Here is a 24,370-nt window from a genome sequence, read left to right as displayed (position 1 = left end):
TGGGGTGAAGTAAAGTAGACAGAGGTGGTGCTCTTGCCAGGGAGATAAGCTTTGTCTACTTAGTGGCTTAGGGTCTCAAGGTCTTTTTTACGCTGCCCTAGCCATGGGTGCTTACAGCTTCTGAAACCAGGCAGGGTGGTCCCCAACGACTGCATGAGTTCTGAGAAAGATAGAAGATGCATCAATGAACTTCCAGCTATGCTTGTAGATAGAATTTGGGAGGAAGAAGGGGACCCAGGTAAGGATAGCACATATTTCTCCCATATGCTGTGACACTATTAGAATTTTTATATTACCAGTTGAATTTGACTCTCATTTTTCAGATATCTGGGAATAGAATTTAATTGAAAAGTTCTTTGGTTTTATTTTAGTTACTTTTACTATGGAACGCATTTAGTGCTGAAGCTAATGTCTTAAAAATATGTATTAATAATAGCTAATATCCTTTGAAACCTCTTTATGATTGTCAAGCAGGTGAAATTATTGTATGAAAGCTAAAGTTAATGATACAGCATGACAGAATTAAGCTTGTATTAATTAATTTTATTTAAACAATTAATTCTATTAAGCTTTCTTAATCTTTCTGCAGTCCTACTTTTGGAAACTAACAAAATTGTACAAGCTTGATTTCAATGATGAATTCACTTTCTTCATTGTCCATGTCAGAAGAATTCCTTCTTCTGACATGGACTTGATATTGAGGCTAGATTAACTCGAGTGTAGGAAACTAAAAATGTAGTGCAGAAATATTTTCTTTGTGTCCACTAACAAACTAAACTCAATATTCAGAGACAATGAATAGTTTACTATGAACCTGTTACACACATAAATGACAACTGTGGATTGAGGAACTGTGTTCATATACTATTTGAGGACGTGTCAGGAAGTTTTTGCATTTAAGCAAAAACTTCTTGTTTCTCTAAGCTGCTCGGGTGAGCCTTCAGTAATAAATCAGGCCCAAACAAGTGTGGGTAGGCTGTGGAACCCTCTAACGCTGCAGCAAGTGGAGATGGGCTATACACAGTACAGAAACCATTTGGGATTTTTTTTTTACTTGGTTCCCTGCTTTTCAAGAAAAATGTGAAAGCTAGGAATTTGGTTAAAACCAAAATTAAATATCTGTGATCTTGTATTGTTTTATGGCATCCCCAATTTCCCATTTCTATCTCACTTTTAAGTCACTTTGGATTTATTGTATGAAAAACCATTCAGGGGTGTCCAAAGTTTTGGTGTCTCTGTGCCACACTGGAAGAAGAAGAAGAGTTGTCTTGGGCCACACATTAGATACATTGTGACATGTAATTATAAAAAAGTCAGATAATGTTTTAAGTAAATTTATGACTTTGTGTTGGGCTGCATTCACAACCATCCTGGGCAGCACACAGCCCATGGGCCACGGGCTGGATGCACTACTAGTTGCTTTTCTGTGAGACTATAACAAGAATGACATAAAAAATAGTTGTAACTTTGTATGTTCTTACTGTGTAGCAATTTTATTTAGTATGCTACTTGGTTCTCTATACTTTTTAAAGACCTCATGGTAATGTAGATATGTTATATAGGTCATGTCTTCCCTAATGTGTTACCTTATAGCCTGATAAAATAGGTAACATTTATTGAGCTCCTACTATATCTTAAGTGCTTTTACATGTATTATTTCATTTGACCCTCACAGTGGCTTTATGAATTAGGTACTGTTATTCCTAACTTGTAGAATTCCTATTCTGAGACACAGAGAGATTATATAACCTATTCAAGGTAACAAAGCTAGTTAGCAGCAGAATAGGATTTAAACATGACGCTCTGAATTAACACTTAGAGCTTCTAACTACTATCCACACACCACACATTTTATGATTTTTCTCTTACTACTCTGGAATTTATTTTTTACCTTTTAAAATCTTGAACTACAAAACTGAGAACAAGTGGATCAATGAGGAAATGGCACTCGTCTATCATTTTTTCTTGCTATTCTCTATTTCCTGACTACATCCGTAATCAGGTTGCTGTTATAGTAATAAATACATAGGATTTGCTATACATCAGTGCTGTCATTTGAAGTATATTTTGTTGTTTAGCTTATTTAATTCTCAGAACAACCCTGTGACATAGGCATTCTTATTATCTCCATTTTAAAGATGAGAAAACTCAATACTGAGAGGTTAAGTAGTATGTTCAAGGTCACACAGCTATTAAGTGGCAGAGTTAGGGTGCAGATTCAGGCAACATAACCCCAGTCCATGTATATATCTATTTATTTATTTATTTTTAGAGAGATGGATAAAAACATCAATGCATGAGGAAAACTTCAGTTGGTTGTCTCTAGCACACCTCCAACCAGGGACTTGGCCCACAACTCAGCCATGTGCCCTGACCAGGAATGGAACCCATGACATTTTGGTCCATAGGACAATGCCCAACTCACTGAACCACACCAATCAAGACACCAGTCCATGTATCTAACTACTATGCAGCACTGCTTCTTTAGTTTTCATTTGTTTTTTTTAAAGCTACATCTTTTTTACATAATTATTTTGAGGAACAAACTAAACAATCAAAATTAGTCTTGCCTGTATAAAGACTAAGCTATACATCATCTTTCCCTCCAATTTCTTTTAAAAGCTGTATGGTTTATATTGGGATAATAAAGTTATTCTTTGTGTTGAATAATGATCTGTGATCTATCTTACCCTTTATGGGGTCCTTTTGCTTATTAATTATCTATTTATTTAATCAACTCACTTTTGGGGCAAGGACACCTGTGTCCTCATGCACTGAAAGCACAGAATATCTGAATGTAGCCTAAATATTGTTGAAATAGAATCCATTTCTTATCAGATTTGAAAACAACAATACTAGAATTAGAATATTCCATGTATCATCTTTTTACACGTAAAAGAAATATAGGTATCTCTTAATCTAAGCATATCATTCTGGGCTAAATGACTGATGTACAGACCAAAAGAAGCTTTTTTCTTGGAAAACTGGCTAGTGCTCACAACTGGGCCTATTTATAGTAGGCAAAACTTTTTTTTAACACTTTGAAACTGTGCATTTTAGAGAGAAGATAGCTTATTGACTTATGTTCTAAAAAGTTAGCAATATTATCAATGGGAATGATTCTAGAAATTAGACTGGGTGATTCTTTCTGCAGAACTATGGTGACCCTGTGGAAAAGGAGAAAACGCCCCTGGCGTATGTTCCGGTGACAATGTTGATCACTTTTACCCAGACACAGGGCTGATGCCTGCAGCCTCCAAAATCAGAAAATGAGTCTGGGGATATCAATATGGTAAACATCAACTTTCTACAAAAGAGATTTTATTTATTTATTTTCAAAGAGGGGAGAAGGGAGTGAGATAAACATCAGTGTGTGGTTGCCTCTCATAGGCCCCCTACTAGGGTCCCGGCCCACAACCCAGGCATGTGCCCTGACTGGGAACTGAACCATGGACCCTTTGGTTCTCAGGCCAGCACTCAGTCCACTGAGCCTCATAAGCCAGGGCAAAACATTAATGTTTTAAAGGAAATTTTAGACAGAAGTAATATTCAAATGTCTGGCTTTTCTCATGGCCTTCAGTGACAATTTTTAATGAGAAGAGTTCTTAATATTAAAATGCAAAAGAAATAAAAGTTTTAAAGAAAGTTAAATAACATGAAAATAACTCATGCTTATTATGTTCAACAATTGTATCAAACCCTGTTGATTATATGATTTTTACTTAGATTTGGAGATCTTTCCATTTTCAAAATTAATTTTCACACTGTTATATTAATGACTAGTAAAATGGAGATCTAGATGTAAAAATTCACTTTAAAATCACTGCAACATTCTTAAATCCACAGCATATGAAAATACTTTGGAATGCGATGTACCATTTAGAGTATTTGTTTATAGTTATCAAGTTTCCTTCAGTCTTTAAATAAATTGGAACTTCCAATGAACTTTGAACATGAAAATAACTTTTGCTGATTAACTCTGACTTTAGCATTTTAAATTATTTTATTGAAAAAAATATTCAGAATTAAGTGTATAGAATAACTGGCAGCATGTACACGGTGACTATATCTACCATTCTATTAATCTGCAGAATGCTAAACTAATTATATATATTCACTGGCAGATTTATTTCCTCATTTTAAGAAGGGCTGTAACACATACAGCTTTAATCTATCACGACTTTAAAAATTCCTTGGGATTTTTGTTATACATGAACTAATGAATAACTAAATATCCTTTAGTCACAGTCTTTCACTCAGTGAACACAAAGTTTAGACAACTTTCTCTGTAGGAATACGAATCATCTAGTAAAAAGGTTTTTTTCCTAGCTACTTGTATCCCCATAGTGATAGGAGGTATTAAACTGAAGCTAGAAGAAAATTCCTTACTTTCATATGATCTTCAAATAATTTTAAACCCACTAAATTCTTTTCAAGCCGAATTTCATGTGTTCCAATAACCCTGGGCTCTTCTTTGGATCTTGTTATCATAGGATATGTGATTTTAGAAATGTTTTTATTTAAGTCATAAAATAAAATGTACCCCTGTTATAGCATGGATATTGCATGCCTTTCGATTTAACAGGAGCCAGCCTTCTCTCAGCCAAGACCGTTGTTAGAATGGAGTTCCCACGGAGTCGCTGAAGCCGAGAGCTGTATTTTATACAAAGTCTGTTACTGTTTCCACAATGGAGGAAATGGCTTGCTCTTTCATAGTGGATTCCAAGAGAGTGAGACCTATTAGGTCCCATCCAATCAAATTCAGTGATTAGTGACAGACTTGAAGATAAGTGATAGTCTTGAACTGTGGCCTATGCCTGCACTACAAAACAAAGTCAAGAGATTTATTAGAAGATTTTATTATTTAAAGTGCATTTTTCTGAGTTCATGACTCAATTCTCCACTGACATAGTAGGTGTATCAGTTCAGTGTACATGTAGTCTTATTGTTTATTTACAGAAATTTGTAGTAATATCATAAATACCAATTAATCTGTTTTACTAGGCTGACCCCAAAGAGTTACTGGAAAATTATATTTAAACTTGTTAATTCATTCACTCATCTATTCTCTTATTCAATGAACTTTTGTTGCTTTCCTACTGTGTAGTAAATCTATGTCAGTCCTTAAAAGACATTGGTAAGTGGGAAAACAAATCCAAAAAAACTAAATCAACAGGCATGATCCTCACTCACATGAAGGTTCAGAAGAGTGGAAGAGGCAGGCATTAACCACATCACCATACTAATGAAAATACTGTATAATGACAGATAGATGTGTTACTTTATGAAAAGCATCTCTGTACTCAGTACAGCAAAGCAGCCAGGCTTTTTCTTGTGGTGAGGTAGGGGTGACAGGGAGGTTCTGCTGATGTGTGAGCAGGTGGAGTGGGAGGCACTTGAACTGAGAGATGAAAAACATTTGCAGCAGTCACAGGGGCAGCAAAGTGGTGAGATGGGGACAGTGAAAGAAGGCCACTGTTGCAGATGCCCCAAAGGAGAGAGAAGCGCAAGATAAATCCGGGGTCGGATCACTTGGAGGTCTTTCGGCCATTTATAAACTTTGGTCTTTTATCCTAAGAGCAAGCACCATAGATATTGTGACAGTGGTTTGAGAAAGGGAGTATAGTGAATTTAATTGTAGCCCCCACACACATATGTTTGACACCTGAGCCGTGGAACCTGTGAATGCAACCTTATGTGAAAAAGGGCTCTGTAGATATAAGTAAGGTAAGGCTCTTGAGATGAGGTGATCCTGGATTATCCCAGTGGTCCCTAAATCTAATAATAAGTAGTAATAAGACACAAAAGAGGAGAAAAGAACCACAAAAGGGAGGGCCACGTGAAGCTGGAGGCAGAGGTTGGACTGAGAAGCCACAATCCAAGGAATGCTGACAATCATCAGGAGCTTGAAAGGACCAGAGCCTCTCCCAGAGCCTCGGGAGGGAGCCCAGCTCTGTGGACACCTTAACTGCAGACTGTAGCCTACAGAACTGTGAGAAAGTAAATTTCTGTCATTTGGAGCCACCAAATTTGTAAGAATTGATTATGATAGCCCTAGGAAACTAACATGGGGGTAGTGACTTAGTCTGATTCTTGTTGTGGATGATTTCGGTGCAGTGTGTGGGGACCTAATTCAAGTCAAATCAGAGAGAACTGGGGTAGAGCTGGGAGTTTCATTTTATTTGAGTCAAGAGCGGATGGTTGCTTGTTTGGTCCAGGAGGATGATAGCAGAAGTAGACTAAAGAAGGTAAATTTGAAAGGACTTGTTGATGGACTATTACCAAGGTAAGGGAGAGAGCCAGGTGTTAGTTTTAAGATACACCTTCTTTTTAAAAAGAAGATTTCATTTATTTATATTTTTAAAGAGAGGGGAAGGCTGGGAGAAGGAAAGAGAGAGAAAGATCGATGTGAAAGAGAAACATGGATTGGTTGCCTTTCATATGTGCCCAGACTGGGGACTGAACCTGCAACTCAGGCATGTGCCCTGATTGGGAATCAGACTAGTGATGTGTTTGCTTTGTGGGATGACACTCAACCACCTGAGCTACACTGCTCAAGGCAAAGATTTATCTTTTGTTTCTGGCAGAAAAAAATGTGTTTTATTTATTATCTGCTATGTTTCAGACATGGACCTAAATTCTGGTGACAGTATGAATAGGACAGACAAGATTGTGCCCTTTCAGATATCATAATTAGCAAGGAAATGTAATATGTGAATGCACACATACATGCACTTCATGAATACATAAGTAAAAAGCATTAGTAACAAGAAAACTGGCTTATTTTACATTAGGTCCAGAGTAGTAATTATATGGTATAATTATGCCAGACGCAGCTGACCAAGAAGACGCACGGCTTTCTTAAAAGGTAGTCCCCAGGATACTCTTGTCATGTTGAGATGAAACAGGATGAAACGCAGTCCAGTGTCTAGTAGTCCTGTTATATCTAGAAAAGAGAAAAAAACAAACTATAATTGTTTTTACCTCTGTTTAAGGACTGAACAAAATTATTTCTAAAGGTCCCTTTTAGTTCAAAACAATTTTTTGATTCCATGTTATACAGATAAATGTCAAGAGTCTATATTTAGAAAGAATTCATTAAGCATAATTTAAGGATAAACAATAATTTAGAATAGATCTTAAAGAAGGTATGAATTTCCATGTTTTTCAAAGATGGCTCCTAGATTATAATCAATTCTCCCCCCCACTCCCGTGGATGTTGTCATTCCTTGAATTGGAGATTCCAATACATCTCCGATCGTCACTAAAGATTTTTGTGTGTATTCTTTATACGTAAATGTCCATATTAGCATTTTGAAGAAAGAAAGGACTGGTGAACATTAAATTTCAGTTTTGGGGGATCTTAACGTAGTTTTAGGTAGTGTATTATGAATTTTAGCCCTATTCCATTAATTGCTGGTAGCTTTCAATTGGTTCTCAAAATTATGTTCAATGTAGTTCCACTTGTCTATTTTTGCTTTTGTTCCCCATGCTTTTGGTGTTATATCCATGAAATCACTGCCAAGATCAATGTCCTGAAGCTTTCCCCTATGTGCTCTTTAGTAGTTTTACACTTTTAGATCTTATATTCAAGTCTTGAATCCATTTATTTTTGTTTATAGACAAGAAAAAGGTCCAAATTTATTCTTTTGCATGTGGATATCCAGTTTTCCTAACATCATTTGTTGAGACTATTCTTTGACCATTGTGTGTTCTTGGTACCCTTGTAGAGGTCAGTTGACCATACATGCATGGATTTGTTTCTGGGCTCTCTATTTCTGTTTCACTGGTCTATCAGTCTATGTTTACGCCAGTGTCATACTGTTTTGATTACTGTAGTTTCATAGTGTATTTTGAAATCAGAGAGTGTGATGCCTCCAGCTTTGTTCTTTCTTAAGACTGATTTGGCTATTGATGGTGTCTTTTGTGGTTCCACATGAAGTGAAAGTAGAAAAGTGGGACTACATCAAACTAAAAAGTTGCACTGTGGAGGAAGCAATCAATACTGTGAAAAGGCAACCTATGAAATGAGAGAAAATATTTGTAAACCATTTATATGATAAGAGCTTAATCTTCAAAACATAGAAGAAACTATAACTTAATAGCAAAAAAACTAACAACTTTGTTAAAAGTGGGCTATGGACTTGAGTAGAGAATTCTTCAAAGAAAACATACAAATGACCAACTGGTGTATGAAAAAGTGCTCAAAACTACTAAACATCAGGGACATGTAAGTCAAAACAACAATGAGCTATTATTACTTCACCTCTGTCAGGACGGATAGCTACTATAAAAACAAACAAATAATGAAGATAAGATGAGTAGATAAAGAAAATATGCTATATACAAACCATGGAATATTATCAACCCTAAAAAATAAGAAAATCCCGCCATTTGTCACCATATGGATGGAGTTTAAGGATTATGCTAAGTGAAATAATCCATTTTACAGGAAGACAAATACTGTGTGATCATTCCACTTATGGGAGGTAGGTAAGAGTTGACTTTATACCATCAGAGAGTGGGATGGTGGTTGCAGGTCCAGGAGGAGAGGGAGATGGGAGTTACTAATCAAGGAGCAGAAAGCTTCCGTCAAGTAAGATGAATAAATTCTAGAGATTTGTTGTACAGCATGGCATCTATAGTCCACAATGGTGCATTATATACCTAAAAGTTCGTTAAAAAGATAGACCTCGAGTTAAGGGTTCTTAACATGATAAGGGGATTATTTAACTTAACATGATAAAATAAAATCTGAGAAAGTTATGCTGACTTGGCCTCATTCTGTGAGACTTTCCTAAAAAGGGGCAGGAACTGAATTTGAATATCCACACAGCGTGGTTTAAGAGGTCCAGCTGCTGAGGGAGTCAGCAGTAAGCACACAGAAGCAGCCTCTGAGGTCCGAGGCTGAGGGCCCTCAAGGTGAATCCTGTTACAAGATTCACGCACTATATCTTACTTTTGTTTTTGTTTTCTTAAACCTGTAAAATACCTATGTTATAAATGTATTTTGAAGATTAGTGAACCTTTATAAAGGATTTAGCACAGTTTGGGGGTTGTAATAGAAGCTAAATAAATGGTATCAATTATTATGGTTATTGTGAAAATGTTAGGAAGAGCCATCTTGAATCTCTATAAGACAATTGGCACTGATTAGCTACTTTAATTAAATGCACTGGATTGAAGTCTGGTTAGCTCAGCTCATTTGAGCTACTCCTCAGAAGGATGTGAGGCAGAAATCCAAGAGAAGAAAGGTAAGGACCTTCAGGATTTTCAAACAGCCTACTTCTGCTCCATCCAAACAGGCGTGGGGGTGACAAATCATATTGGGTTTGTAATAGCATATTTCTAAAACATCTATATATAATCATATGTATCTGCTAATTTTACAATGCTTATTTTAGATTTAATTCCACTGTAATTATGTACATAAAGGAAACAATATTCTCCCAGTTTATCGACTTCCTAGATGGTCCTTGATTACTGCTGAAAGCTGCATTGGGTGCTTTCCATTCATAAGGGTGTTGCTTAATAAAGTATTACTTATTTAACAAATGACTAAATAGTGCAATTGAAGAAATAACTTGCCAAATCGCCTCAGAATGACCACATATTTCAGTAAAGATTCATTGATTTCAAACTGTTTGAAACTTACCGAGGTTCATATTTTCTCACATTTTATCTGTGAAATGCACAATGTTTATTTGTAAAATGAAGATGAATTTTAATATTGCATTTCTTACTGCTGTGGGGTTTAGAGCTGACTTCATATCATTAAATGCATGAGTGAATTAGCGTATTTATTTGCATGTGTGATATATCTGTATTTCAAAGCAAACATTTCAAAGGAGCACCAAAATATGTATGTAAAGTTTGTATTTGCCTCCTAGTAATGTTCAGAGAGAGGGTATGCTCTACACAGATCTGGGTTTATAAGAAAAAAATTGGACTTCTTGGAACTCCATTAATCAATTTTCATGGGCATACATGTAGGCAGACTTATATATGCAAATCTTACAAGTGTCTATGACATAATTTAAAAATCTGACAATAAATAGGAAAGATCAAATTCTACCCACAGGTGACTTAATATTGGTCAAAACAATGCCTTTGCCCCTCTGTGTTTATAGCACAGAACCAACACACACAGGGCCAAGCATAGTTTGGGAGACAGTTACTCACACACATTTCATTTTATAATGTAAACACTTTACAGTAAACAGCCTGAGACCAAGAACATATTGGAAATAGTGCCAGAGGCCTGGTATGCTATTTCAGTTATCTATAAATGTAAGCTTCTTTAATTAAGCACAACATGGTCTCATTTTTTCATACGCTTTTCCCTAGATTTTGGTTCTTAGTTTTTATTTTATTGTAACTATATTTAGACATCCGAGGGCCTGGTTTCACTTTGGTGTGTGCACATTCAATTCCCATGGAAGTTAATGGGGGTTGTGAATACCTATAGAGGAGAGACTATATCCACAACCTCTAAAACAAAGTTAGAACAATTTAAAATGCCCTGGAGTGATAAAGAGAAAGTTTAAGGGGTCAATCAGAGGGTAAATATGGTATGTTTTAAAGATTATTTTTGTGAAAACTCTTGTGGCTTTGAGGCCTATGGGAGGAATAGATGGGTGTGAACAGAACAAAAGGATAAAACCTAACAATTATGCCTAGGGTAAAAGTGTAAATGATAGTTTACTTTGGCAGAAAGCATGTGCATGGTAACATTTTTTTTATGAGAGCTATTTGTATTTCCAAGAGCTATGTAACCATTGTTTATGCCTCAGAATGTCCTTGTGGGGTGTGCATTTCCTACCATTCACCCTTGCGTGACAGTGACCTGAAGACGCATTCAGCTTTGAGGATCTAATATCGTAAGTGGTCAACTAACCTACTGTTGGTTTGCCCCTGTGCAAATGAGAAGTCGGAGACTTGGAGGGGGTTCAGAACTTTCCTCAAACACTTGAGTGGCAGAATTTGGATTGGATTTTTGTAAGGAAACATTCTGTCGTGTTATCTGAGAGACACAGGACACATTTGTTGCTGTGTACCATGCCTATCTCTTATCCTCCCACTTTATCGAGGTGCCAGGAAAATACACACTTGGAACACCAGTCTTGAATGCTATTTAAATATTGGCAATCCTACCCTCTCCTTAAAAAGTATCAGAAAATATTAATTCAGTAAAAACAAATACAAACCTTCGCCCCCATTCCTGTTACAGCAACATAACAAAAATAACCTAATGACAGCACCAGTTGCATAACATAGTATAGACCACCTCCTCTGATTGGGCATTATGTAGTTTAAAAACCATTGAACTAAAGTTAGGACACCTGAATTCTAACCCATGCCTCTCAATTCTGGCTGCCATTAGAAACATCTGGTGAGCTTTAAAACACTACAGGTGCTAGAAACACCCCTATTTACACCCAGGCATCTCATTCAATTGGTTTGTGGTGAGGATCAGCCATCAGACTGTTCACAAACTCCTCAGGCGAGTTCACTATTCTACTACCCAGTCTGTAATACCAACTTTTTGTTAATATCTTTCAAGAATTCACCCCCTCTTAAGATTCTGTTTTCACATCTCTGAAAGTTGGGGCAGCACACACCTAGCCTGTTTGTCTTATACAGTCTCGAAGAGCAAATGGCGAGATGATTTAAAAACTTGTGAAAGCTCAAACATGCTGTACTCATGTGAGATAAGGATGATCAGGTTAACATTCTTGTGCTTTAAAGAAGTAAATTAGAAGAAACATTGGAAAGACTTTTCCCTCCAATCTCCAATTTCTTTGATTTTCTACATTGGTTTCTTGGTAAAGCTTCAGTCTATTTTTACTTGAGTATATGTGGGGTACTTTTTTCTGCATAATATTTGCTAATTGATCTCTGTCAACTCGATGGTAAAAATAGATGGTGAGAAGTATGGTATGTGTGTATGTTTATGTGTGTGTGCATATTCACACCTGCACAAGTTTGTCTACTTTCTTGTTAGATTTAAACAGTGGATAGTGATAAACATATAAAAAGGCAATTGGCCAAAGCATGTTATAGTATATTCATTCATCCACAAAATACTCTATTGAGGGATAAATATGTGCTAGTCTCTCCACTACCACGTAAAAATAGATGACATTGTCAACACCCTGAAGGAGTTCACATTGACAATGACAGACAAGTAAACCAACACTTATAACATAGCATCACGATGCTGCAATTGAAGACTTTTCAGTATCCCGAAGAAGTCTGTGAAGAGGACCGAAGGGCATGAGAGTGTGGTCAGGTAAGACATATGATAAGATATAAAGTCTGAACTGAGTCTTGGGGGACACATGGAGTAAGGGAGGCAGAGGCAAAAGCACAGGAAGACAAGTGAAAGAATGGGGCCCATTCGGGAAAGTTTCTGAAGTTTATATAACTGCTTGTGAGAGTACATTTGGGGAACTGGCTGTGGCTGTTTCAGGAGAGAGAGGTAGCCAGGGGCCAAACCCAAGTGGGTTTGCAATTTATTCTGAAGGCTGTGGGGTTAGAATGTGGGGTTACATTCTATTTACATAGGGGTGTATGGGTTGGTTTGTTCTTTGGTAAACTCACTCCAATAATCATGGAAAAAGGAAGGAGAGGGGCTAGAAGGTAAGAGACCAAAAGGGTTCATGTAGAATGATGTAGTCTGGGCAAAAAAATGGTAAAAGATTGAACTAAGGCAGTAGTAGCAGGAAGATGATCAAGCCATTTTACAGAGTAGAATTAGTAAAATTCAGCGATAGATTAATAATAATCATATTAAACATTTTTTATTGCTGTTCAAGTACAGTTGTTTCCATTTCCCCACCACAACTTTCCTCCACCTCCACCTCCCACCCTCAATCCTGCCCCCCTTTGGCTTTGTCCATGGGTCCTTCATACATGTTCCTTGATGACCCTTCCCCTTTTCCCCCATTAACCTCATCTCCCCTCCCCTCTGGTTATTGTCAGCTTGTTCTTTATTTCAATATCTCTGGTCATATTTTGCTTGCTTGTTTGTTTTGTTGATTAGGTCCCTCTTATAGGTGAGATCATATGGTATTTGTCTTTCATCACCTGGCTTATTTCACTTAGCATAATGCTCTCCAGTTCCATCCATGATGTCACAAAGGGAAGGAGCTCCTTCTTTGTTTCTGCTGCGTAGTATTCCATTGTGTAAATGTATCATAGTTTATTGATCCACCCATTTACTGGTTGCTTTCAGCACTTGGCTATTGTAAATTGTGCTGTGATGAACATTGGGGTGCATAGGTTCTTTTGAATTGGTGTTTTGGGATTCTTAGGGTATAATCCCAGCAGTGGAATTGTCGAGTCAAATGGCAGTTCTATTTTTAGTTTTCCGAGGAAATTCCATAGTGTTTTCCACAGTGGCTGCACCAGTCTGCATTTCACCAACAATAAAACCAAAACATGGATAACAGAATATTAGATTGGAACAGTTGTAGATTAAATAATGCTCCCCTCTCCAAACATGTTTATGTCCTAGACCCTGGAACTCTGTGAATGTGTTACTTTCTATTATAAAAAGGACTTGGATTTTGCAGATAGGATTAAGTTAATGGTTTTGAGACTATCCTGAATTACCTGGGTGGGCCCAATGTAATTACAAGGATCTTTGAAGAAAACACGTGGAGGACCAGAGTCAGTAGTAGGAGATCTGAGAATGGAAGCAAGAGTCTTGAGTGATGGGAGGAGAAAGGGATCTCAAGTTAAGAAATGTGGGTGGCCTCCATAAAAATGTAAGAAGATTAATTATTTTTAAAAGTGTCCAGAGGGAAAACATCTTTGCAAACACCTTGATTTTAGATATCTAACCTCCACTACTAAGTTTTTGATAATCGTTACAACAGCAATAGGAAGCTAATAGAGTAACTTTCCTTGCCCCAGTGCTGGGTGAGAGGCAGACAGAATAGATATCAAGATACTAAAGTGAGTATGAGACACTCCTCTTTACCCCCATTCCCATGTATATATAATTAGAGAAGCTACCTTTGGGAGGGGGTACTTTCTAATCACAGCCTAGTGAGGAGTGCTTTGTGGCATTACTTGGATAGCTTAGGAATAAATTCTCTGTCTTTAGAAGGCACAGATGATTCACATCTGATTGCTGACAGCTAAAGCTGTGCACTGGGTTCCAAATGCTACCTTAGGGAATCTAGATGGTGAGGGAAAGGCTAACTGACCACCTGTTTGTGGACCACAAACAAGGCTGGATCCATAGGTTTTCCACCTTCCTTCTGTTCATCTTGTCCAGCACTCATTAATCATTGACCTAGAATAGTCCCTTAAATTTACTGCCTTCTGCAATTGCTGCATAACTTTTTATTGCACTTTGGTGTTAGAATCAAAATTTTTTGGATACTATGTCCTCTTCTCTTTTAGATTCTTCTATGGTTATTGGAGTGCATCTTGAAGTATTTTTCTTTATAATGATAACGATGAGAAAACTTCCTGGGTCCTCATATGCCCAAAGACATTTTTCTTTTTTTCCTTACATTTGATCCACAGTTTGGCTTTGCATAAAATTTCAGGTTCAACATCATTTAATTCCAGAACTTTAAAGACATTATGTAATTTTCTTCTAGCATCATTAATGAGATTCCACTCTCACCCATACTCTTTTAAATGCCTGTTCTTTCATACTGGAAGCTTTAAAGAAATTATTTTGAAAATTCTTATGTCAGAAATTTTACAAATTATGTCCAGCTGTAGGCCTTTAAAAGTTCTTTCTGCTCATTCTGTTGTGGCACTTTTGATCTGTGGACTACTCTTCTCCAACCCTGGATATTTTATTCCACCTATTCCTTGATTATTTCTTTTTCCTCCCTTAAAAATTATTTTCAGACTTAGTTATACAGATAATAGATGTTACAGAGTAATTACTTATGTCTTATAAAAACCTCAGACATTTTAATCTCCTTTTACAGTAGAATAAGCAGTTCTCTGGATGACCGCAGGCATGTGAGTTGTGTGATAGTGAGAAATGCCATAGTAAAGGGTTTTCCTGATTGGTGCATGGTCTTCAATAATTATAAGCAGTTACTTGTATGAACATGCTGTAAAACCAGTAAGACCACATTTATGCATCTGTCGTTTTCAGGATTGTTGGTACTTGGGCATATTTTCCCTAGATTACCTTGCCTCCTTGTGTCACAAGGCTCAACTCACTCATGTTCACCTTGATGACGGTACCTTTGGTAGTAACACCCAAAGTTGTGTAAACTGGGCATGGGGTCATCTTTACACGAAGTAATGGTGGGCAAAGGTGGCTTTCAGTTCAGAATGTATGACATGGGCCTTCTTGAAATGAAAGCCTGTTGGCCTGATGAACCTTTCATATTCAGGTGGTTTTCCAGTACAGCCACCTCCAGTGGAGCAGACTTTAGTAACCACCCCCTTCCATGCATTTTTCCCTTTCTCTTTCCTGTTCAAATAACTTTTAATAACTTTGCTTCTCCTTGGGCATGAATTTTGGGCTGAGGCACTTTCCAATTTTTTTTTCTTTAATCATATTGGAAAGTACTTTAGCTCAGGACTGTCCCTCTCTGCCCAGTAGATATGCAGATACTGCTCCTTGTGGAGTCTTTTCATTTTTCTTTTATTTGGTGTCTCTCTTTTTATGTATCTTGATCTTTTTTATTTGTATTTTTTCAGAATTTCAGGGTTTATGGTAGAGCTTAGACTTCGGACCAATCATCTTTTTTTTTTTTGCATTTTTTGAATGATGAGCCTCTCGGCCTTCCCTCTTTCTCATTTTCTCATGGTAATCCAAACAATGTACACGGCACTTACTGTGTAACTCAATATACTCATTTTGTGGATGGTTACATGGCCAACAAGCAGCAAGGTGCAGTCTCCTGAGTGGGAAGAAGCTCTCAACATTTGGGTCTCAGAGACTCATGAGTGAACTCCACACAACTTGAGTCAGGAAAGGACTAATTTTTTTTAATACTGGAATAAGTTAGCATATTTATATATTTATTAATATGGAAATGGTGGGCTGATTCTTTATATCTTAGAACTTTTTCCTATATTTGCTACCCACTTTTTCCTCTTAAATCTTTATGATGTATTTTCAACTTGTTTTAGTTATTCTGTTGTATTCTTTAAGTATCATATTTTTAATTTCCCAAAAATCTTTTTTGAAAGATTTTATTTATTTTTAGAGAGAGGAGCAGGGAGGAAGAAAGAGAGGGAGAAACATTGATGCTGGTCAATCCACTTGCTACCCTGACAGAGAATCAGACCAGTGACTTTTCAGTTTGTGAGATGAAGCCCAGTCCACTGTGCTGCACCAGTCAGGTTCCCCCAAAATCTGTATTTTTCTGTCCCTCTTTTCCATATCTGGATATATCTTTATACATGCATTATTATCTTGAATCTCCCTGAGGATCTAATCACCATTTTTTATAAACTCTCCTGTTTACTAAACAATCTCTCATTTCACATTAGCATGCATATCTTAAGGAATGTCTTTGGTATAAACACTTGGGAAAGGGAAGGAGAGGGAAGGAAACACAACTGAACAGAGGAAGAGTTTCAGTTGCAAAGCAATCTCAACTGAGCTCTCAGCTGAATTTGGGAAGTGCTGAAACTGGGATGATCTTTAGAGTTTCCCCAAGGTAGAGTGGGGGGGGGGGGCAAGACTTTATGTAACCATGTTGATCAGTCATTAAATGTAGGCTGCTCTGGGAAGGATGTGATCTTGGGTGGGTAGTGGCTCTTGTCAGCCAATGAAATTCTCTTAGAGCTTACTGCTGGCAGCTCTCCCCGCAAAGGAAGGGGATGGTTCATCTTATCATCTACCACATCTTGTTTTTGTTTGTTTGTTTTTTAAGGATTAGTTGTTAGGTTATACTTGCTCAGCTTTTTTCCTTCTCTTTTATGGTGTTGTTTTACCCTTAAATGTTTGGCGAATTTAGATTTTCATTTATTTTACAAGTAAAATGAAAGTCTAGGAAATTAATATGGATAATTCTCTGTTTTAATAATAAAGCTCTTACCTGAATGAGGGGCTAACAAAGAGCTCTATGTATGTGATTGGGGAATGAAGTTTGATTGGACTCACTAGAACGATCTGACAATCCCAAATGCTGGAATGAGCTGTTTCTACTAGGCACTTCAGACAATTTTAGAATTTCTTTAAAAATTAATTATCTTAGGGGATCACTTTTTAAGTTATATAAATATCTAACCACTATGCTATACACTGAAATGAATAAATATTGAATATCAACAGTAAGTAAAAAAAAAAAAAACTAAAAAAACCCCAAATGAAATAGTCATTTAAAGGATCTAATTTTAAGCCTGGGAATAAATGCTCATCCTAAATGCCATACAGATCTCTGGGGATTGTGAGAGTGGCAGATTGTCCACATTCCAATATTGCCCAAATTTATTTTCCATAGAAATCACCTGGGATTATTGTAAAAAATACAGAATTCTGAGTCAACAAACCAGATTCCCCAGGGAAGGGTCCTGAGATTCACAATGTTTTTTGTTTTTTACCCTCACCCAAGGACATTTTTTTCTTTTCTTTTATTTATTTACTTACTTACTTATTTATTTATGTTTACTGTTGTTCAATTACAGTTGTCCCATTTTCTCCACTGGTGCTTTCCCCTGGTCACCTACACCCTCCTCCCACAATCATTCCCCACCCTGTTGTCCATGTCCATGGGTCCTTTATATACATTCTTTGACTAGACCCTTTCCCTTCTACCCATGCTGTTGCAAATGGTAAGAGCTGCTTCTTCTTTCTGCTGTATAGTATTCCATCGTGTAGATGTACCACAGTCTTTAGATCCACACATTTACTGTTGGGAACTTAGGTTGCTTCTAGCACTTGGCTGTTGTAAATAATGCTGCTATGAACCTTGGGGTGCATGTGTTCTTTTGAATTGGTGTTTCAGGATTCTTAGGTTATAATCCCAACAGACCACTAGATCAAAAGGCAGTTCCATTTTTAGTTTTTTGGGGAAATTTCATACTGTTTTCCACAGTTGTCTGCACCAGTTTGCATTCCTACCAACAGTGTACTGGGCTTCTCTTTTCTCCCCACACCAGCACCTGTTTATTGATTTGTTAATGATGGCCATTCTGACCAGTGTGAAGTGGTATCTCATTGTGGTTTTAATTTGCATCTCTGATGGCTAGTGATGCTGAGCATTCTTTCTTATGTCTATGTGCCCTCTGCATGTCCTCCTTGGAAAAGTGTCTGCTCAGGTACTTTGCTTATTTTTAAATCGGATTGTTTATATTCCTGATATTGATTCATACGAGTTGTTTATATATTTTGGAGGTCAAAATATATAATATTTTGATCAGTAAATCAATATTTTGATTTACTTTGTCAAAGAAGAAGACAGAGGTATCATTATTAAAATGATACCCCTGTCTGAGATATCATTGACAAATATATTTTCCCATATAGTTTGATCCCTTTTCATTTTGCTAAAGGAAAGAAAACTGAATGTTTTCTTTAGCTGTGCAGAAGCTTTTTAGTTTGATGTCGTCCCATTTATTTATTCTTTCCTTTATCAAGGACATTTTTTCATTGCTTTTAGAGATGGAGGATGGGAGGGAGAGAAATGTTGATGTGAGAAAGAAGCATCAATTTATTGCATCCTGTATGTGCCCAGACCAGGGACTGAACCCAAAGTCTTAGAGGACAATGCTCCCACCAAGTGAGCTGTACCAGCCAGGGCAAGATTCATTATCTTTAACAAGAATGCCACATATTTCATGATCAGCCCAGGGTGGTAACAACACCTATATGCAATCCATCAATCCACCTTCCCCATTCAGCCATTCATCCTTCCACCTCACTTCCACTCCCACTCTCTGTATCTACTTCCTTGGAGTTTTTCTGTGGCTCCACAGCCAGGAACAGTGCTTTCGTTTATGTTAGATTTCCCCCCCTATGTTTCTTTAAAAAGGAAAATCCTGCTTTTGTTTGTTTGTTTATATGATAGCTTCCACTTGCTTCCTGTGTTACTGAAAGTCATCAAAGTCTCTGTAATTCTTGTTCTCAGGATTGTTATCAAATTATTTTCTTCTGTACTTTACTGTTTCTTCAATTGATTTTTAGTAAAGAGAGAAGGTAAACACTATACCCAAAATACCCTCTGGAATCAAACCTCAATAATCACACCTTTGACAAATATCCTGAGCTAGGTTATTGCTAATGTGTGATGTGACCGATTGGGTGTGAGGATAAGGGAGGTAGTGCAGTCTCAGGTAATCCTCGATTCTGGCTGTAGCAGTTGGGCAAATTTTTATGTTTACGGAAAAGAAGATGAGAGGAATAAGACACCATTTTGCTGGAAAAAGATAATAAAGTTAGTTTTTTTACATGTTCAGTTGGATATCAAAGCCTATGGAAGAGATCTGATCTGGAAGTATGTACGTGTGAGTCATTCATTGATTCATGAATTTGCATATATTAAACACCTTCTTATTGTATACCAGGTCACAGAAGTAGAAATATCCTACAGGGGATACAAACAAATAATTAAACAAGGGCAATAAAAAATGGCAAGTACAATAGTGGGAGATATATGAAATACACGAGAACACAATGGAGAGCAACCCAGTGCAGACCTGGTGATCAGCAAGGAGCTGACATCCAAGCTGAGACAGGACAAATTGGATGAGTCCTATAATGCCACCTAGACATGGAAGTTATTTTAGAAAGAATGAAGAGCCAGTTAAGACATCTGAGAGCCAAAAGAGAATACCAGCAGAAATTTCTGCATGCCTAGCTCTTAGCAGGAAGGAAGGCAGGAGAGGAGTCTGGAAAGGCAAGAAGGTTGAGTTGATATAGGATCTTATACAATGGGAAGCCACTAAAAGTTTTAAGTAACCATTCTAAAAATGAACCTGAAACCTTAGAAATAGCTACCACCTAGTGGTTCTCTAGCTTTGGTCTGCATCTAATTAACCAAGAAACTTGTCACAAGTGCACCTATTATCTGTGGCATAGAATTAAACCCTTTACATATATGTCTACTTTACATCTATTATCTCTGACATGTCGCAGTCTCAGACACTGAGGAAATTTGTATTCCCAAGATTATATTGCTAGTATGTGCCAAAACTAAGACCTGAACCCATGCAGCCTGGCTGTAAAGTCCCTGCCTTCCCCCATTCCTCACTGTGTCACCTCCAGGTAAAAGCACTGTATAAAATAGACCCTTGAATTTCACAAAGGACACACTGCGGAGCCTTTGAGAATTCTGAGATTTATAATGCTACTGTAGGAAAACATTTTCTCTTTCCCATACCCAGGGATGTTAATTTAGGACAACAGAAGTGGGCATAGGAATCTGAATTTTAACAGGCCTAAAAATATTGTTTTGTGGCAGATGGTTCCCTGGCTCTGCTTGGAGTAACTCGAGACTAGAGGAGAGGTCTGATGTCAGTCCTTTAGAGCTGAAGATTCCATAAAAATGACCAAGGAAAAATGTCTAGAGAAGTAGGAGGTAAATTTCAAGAGTATTATTGTAGAACAGGATAAAATTTGAAGAAAGAGGTTAATGATATGATGTGCAACAGGCAAGAAACTTTGGATAAGAGCTAGAAATTGTCCATTGGATGTGGTCATGAATTCACTGATAGGGCTGATACATTTCCCTCCAAAGTCACAAATCCTCCTTCAGAAGAGCTTCTGCTTCTGGTCGTCCACACTGCATGGAATTAACCCTAGTAGTATTTCCATTTTTCTCATGTTTCTCTCTATTTCATAGGAGCAGTTAACAGATTTTGGGAAGGTCATTTCTCTATAGCTTATCTTTAGCATTGAATTTCAACCACTGCATAACTCTGAATGGCAAAATTGCTTAAATATCTTACAAATGTGCAGATATACTCTAGGACTTGACACTTTAAATGTGCAAAGATTGTTTGTTTTGATAAAGCACTACTCAAGCAGCAGTCTCTTTACGTGGGAGATTCTACTTACCCAAGATAATTGAGCTTGAAGAGAAGTGAACTATGTATGACTTAAGAAAAACTCTGTGCCTATTTTTAAATGTAGGCAACCAAAATTCTCACAATTGAAGTTTAAACTGGCAGTGGGTAATCATTGTTTTGGAATATTTAATGCTTTCAAAATCAAAATAAACAGACTCTGCTTTGAAGTTCCGCTGCCTATTCAGGCACCAATGATAAGTGATATCCCTTTTCCCCCAACATGCTGAAATGTACATGCCTGATTCCTAGTACTTTTTGCCTAGGGATTGATTTGCCTAATGAAAATAGTGTTAAATCTCCACTTAACTTACTTTCAATTATATGTTTCTTATTGTAACTCTAACAGTTCCAATTTCTTCCTAGAAATGAAAAATATTTCTTCTAAACTGAATTCTAAAACTACTTAATTCTCCTTCAGCCATTCTTCCATTTTATATTAATTTACATATTTATCTTAAATTGGAGGTTCCAGATCCTCAGCCCTAAAGATCACTTAGAAGTTTTAATGATAATAAAAATAAATAACAATCATCAAACACTTAGTATGTGTGGCATTGTATTATGTTCTTTACATATCCTTTAAGCCTCATGGTTTTCAAAAATGAATGGCACCTGTAGTTCCAAGGTCATATAGTTAGTAACTGCCAAAACTGAGACTTGAACCAAAAGAGTCTAGATGCAAACTCCCTTTCTTACACTTGGAATGTATTGCTCCCAGATAGAAGCACTGTATGAAATAGAACCTTAAACTTCACCAAATCTGTCTAAGAGAGCTTTGAAAATTCTGTGATTCACAATGTCATCAAAGGAAACCATTCACCCCATGAACAGTAGTTGGTTTCCTAAACCCATTCAAGAGCTTGCTGACTCTCCCACAGACTATCCTCATCACCTGCTATGTTCATCTAATTCTAATATCATTGTGGATTTTGGTGATAGACTATTGAGTATACTAGCTCATTTGTTTAATTCATTCAACAGATGTTTAACATATGACCAATAAGACAAGGTCCTTGTCTTCAAGGAGTGTATAATCTAGGGAAGGGAGCAGAAATCATAAACAGAATGATAAATGTATAAATATCAAGAGTCTGGTAGGTTATTTTGTGGTTTTCATATACAGGTATATGTATATGAAATGTTCACATACAATATGTTAAGTTCATAGAGGTCACTCAAACAAAGGTGGCATCTTTCAAATGTGAGAAGAGGTTAATTTAAGAGGTTGCAAAGGGCTTCTATTTGAAAAAGGCTGAGAGCAAACATTCTAACAAGATGGGAATACCAAAGGAAAATATTACCTATTGGAAGGACAAGAAGAAGTCTTATCAAAGATGTGTTATGCTATGAATTTTGAAATATTAAGAAAATAACATCTGGACCACTAAGTTTCTTTGGTTTTCATACTTCTGTCAGATAAGAGTTTGAATAACCTGACAATCACTGGTCACTTCTATAATAACCTGAGTGAGAATTTCAAACTTTCATAAGGAAAGGAAGAGTAACAAAAGTTCATTCTATAGTGTTGCTTCCAGTTCTCCTGTCTACGGGTACCTTCTAATAGCATTCAAGACTTCTGAAATAGCGTCTCATGTATCTCAAGACTTTGGGAATTTAAAAAATTTAATCAGACTCTACAGATCATCAAACTTATGCTTTATGATTACTGCCATTAGAAACCAAGTAAAGAAAGCAATTTTCTATTCTATTGCTTTTATTAGTCATGGTATAGAGCCTTATGTTTGCTTCTAACTTTAAATTATTCTGTGTTCTATATTTGGGCGTGGGTTTTAACTGATCTCTTAAAGAATTATCATGACAGTCACAAGTATTTTTTTAAAGATTTTATATATTTATTTTTGGAGAGAAGGAAGGGATGGAGAAAGAGAGAGAGAAACATCAGTGTGTGGTTGTCTCTCATGTGGCCCCTACTGGGGACCTGGCCTGCAACCCAGGCATGAACCCTGACTGGGAATTGAACCAGTGACACTTTGGGTTCACAGGCCATGCTCAATCCAGTCAGCTATACCAGTCATGGCTTAAAGAATTCACCAGGAAATCTGAATAAAAGGCCCATTAAATGATTTTTAATGGTAACACCCGATTAAAATATAAACTATTGTGTTAACAGTTACCATCAGCCAAACTACTAGAAAGATTAAGTGCTACTATAATATCCCTTTATAAAAAACTTGAAGTATAATTATCTCTAGGTTATTTTCAACATAGTCTATTTCAGTTACTAATGTTTATATTCTGTTCACATTTATTAATAGAATGATTTTTAAAGAAAAAATTTAATTAAGACCATGATATGTAACCAAATAAAAATAAATATTTTGAACTTCAGAAAAGGTGATTTTTCTCAAGAATGTGTGCAAAAAATTCCTCCCTTATATTTACACTAAAAATACTTACCTATGCCCTTATTCATTCAAGTTGGGAAAAAACAATTAGGTTGTCTGTATAATACAATTTAGAAATCATTTGAGAAAATAATAACCTTTCTTTACTAAAAGAATAAAAACAAACTTTTCTGTTATGTTCATATTTTAACAGTTTAAAAAGCAATATGGCTCTGGAATTGATTCTGAGTTTTCTCTCTAATACATACTAGACATATGTTTTCAACAAATTTATTAACCTAACAAACCTCTTACTTTCTTACATATAAAATGGGGGTAACCATAATTATTTCACAAGCTTGTTGAAAATGTCAGATGAGATAATGTATATAGTGTAGGCAGTGTATATAAACAAGGAAGTCCTACACATATTATATACACAAGCACCATCATAAAACTTTTTTGATTGGTTAACTAGATTTGTATGGAAAAATTTAGTGAATTGATATTTATAAAAGAAATATTTTATGTTTTAAGATAAAGTCCATTGGGAATTTCTACAACTCAATTATATAAGAAAGGGGGAATATGTCTAAGTGAAAAAGCCACTGTACTGTAGTAGGAACAGAGTAGACGCTATCCAGGAATTATGCTGGATAGCAGGAACATCTCTTAAATAAGGCATTGATACTAGATTTGACTTGTTTATTTTTATCTCAAATAACCCTTTACTATTTCAGAAAATATTGATTTTTAATGATGGGTATGTTTAAATTAATAAAAAGTAGTTGTCACCCTGCCCCAAGTTAGAGATTTTATCTTGTTTTATTTGACCTGCTGACATTATGGAGTCCCAGTGTGCCAGAGTGTGTTAGGCAGTCACTGGGTGAGGATGGAGGCAGATTCAAGAAAAGACATCAATACTAGCCTATAGGAACTTATTATCCAGTTGAGGGAACGCACATCAACACTGAAAATAAGGAAAAACAACATGCCAGTGAATGCAAATTGATATAAAA

At 36.6% G+C, this 24,370-nt stretch overlaps 1 pseudogene; it reads right to left on the bottom strand.

Annotated features, from left to right (window-relative positions):
- Nucleotides 1-6,821: 6,821 nt before the first annotated feature.
- On the bottom strand, nucleotides 6,822-21,927 carry LOC119059798 (ribosome biogenesis protein NSA2 homolog; annotated as a pseudogene).
- Nucleotides 21,928-24,370: the final 2,443 nt, after the last annotated feature.

The sequence above is a fragment of the Artibeus jamaicensis genome, unplaced genomic scaffold, assembly GCF_021234435.1.
Source record: "Artibeus jamaicensis isolate MK-2021 breed Jamaican fruit bat unplaced genomic scaffold, CSHL_Jam_final contig_373, whole genome shotgun sequence".
NCBI classification, from domain to species: Eukaryota; Metazoa; Chordata; class Mammalia; order Chiroptera; family Phyllostomidae; genus Artibeus; species Artibeus jamaicensis.
Note: the sequence above shows the minus strand (reverse complement) of the source record. Positions and strands in the feature narration are given on the sequence as shown.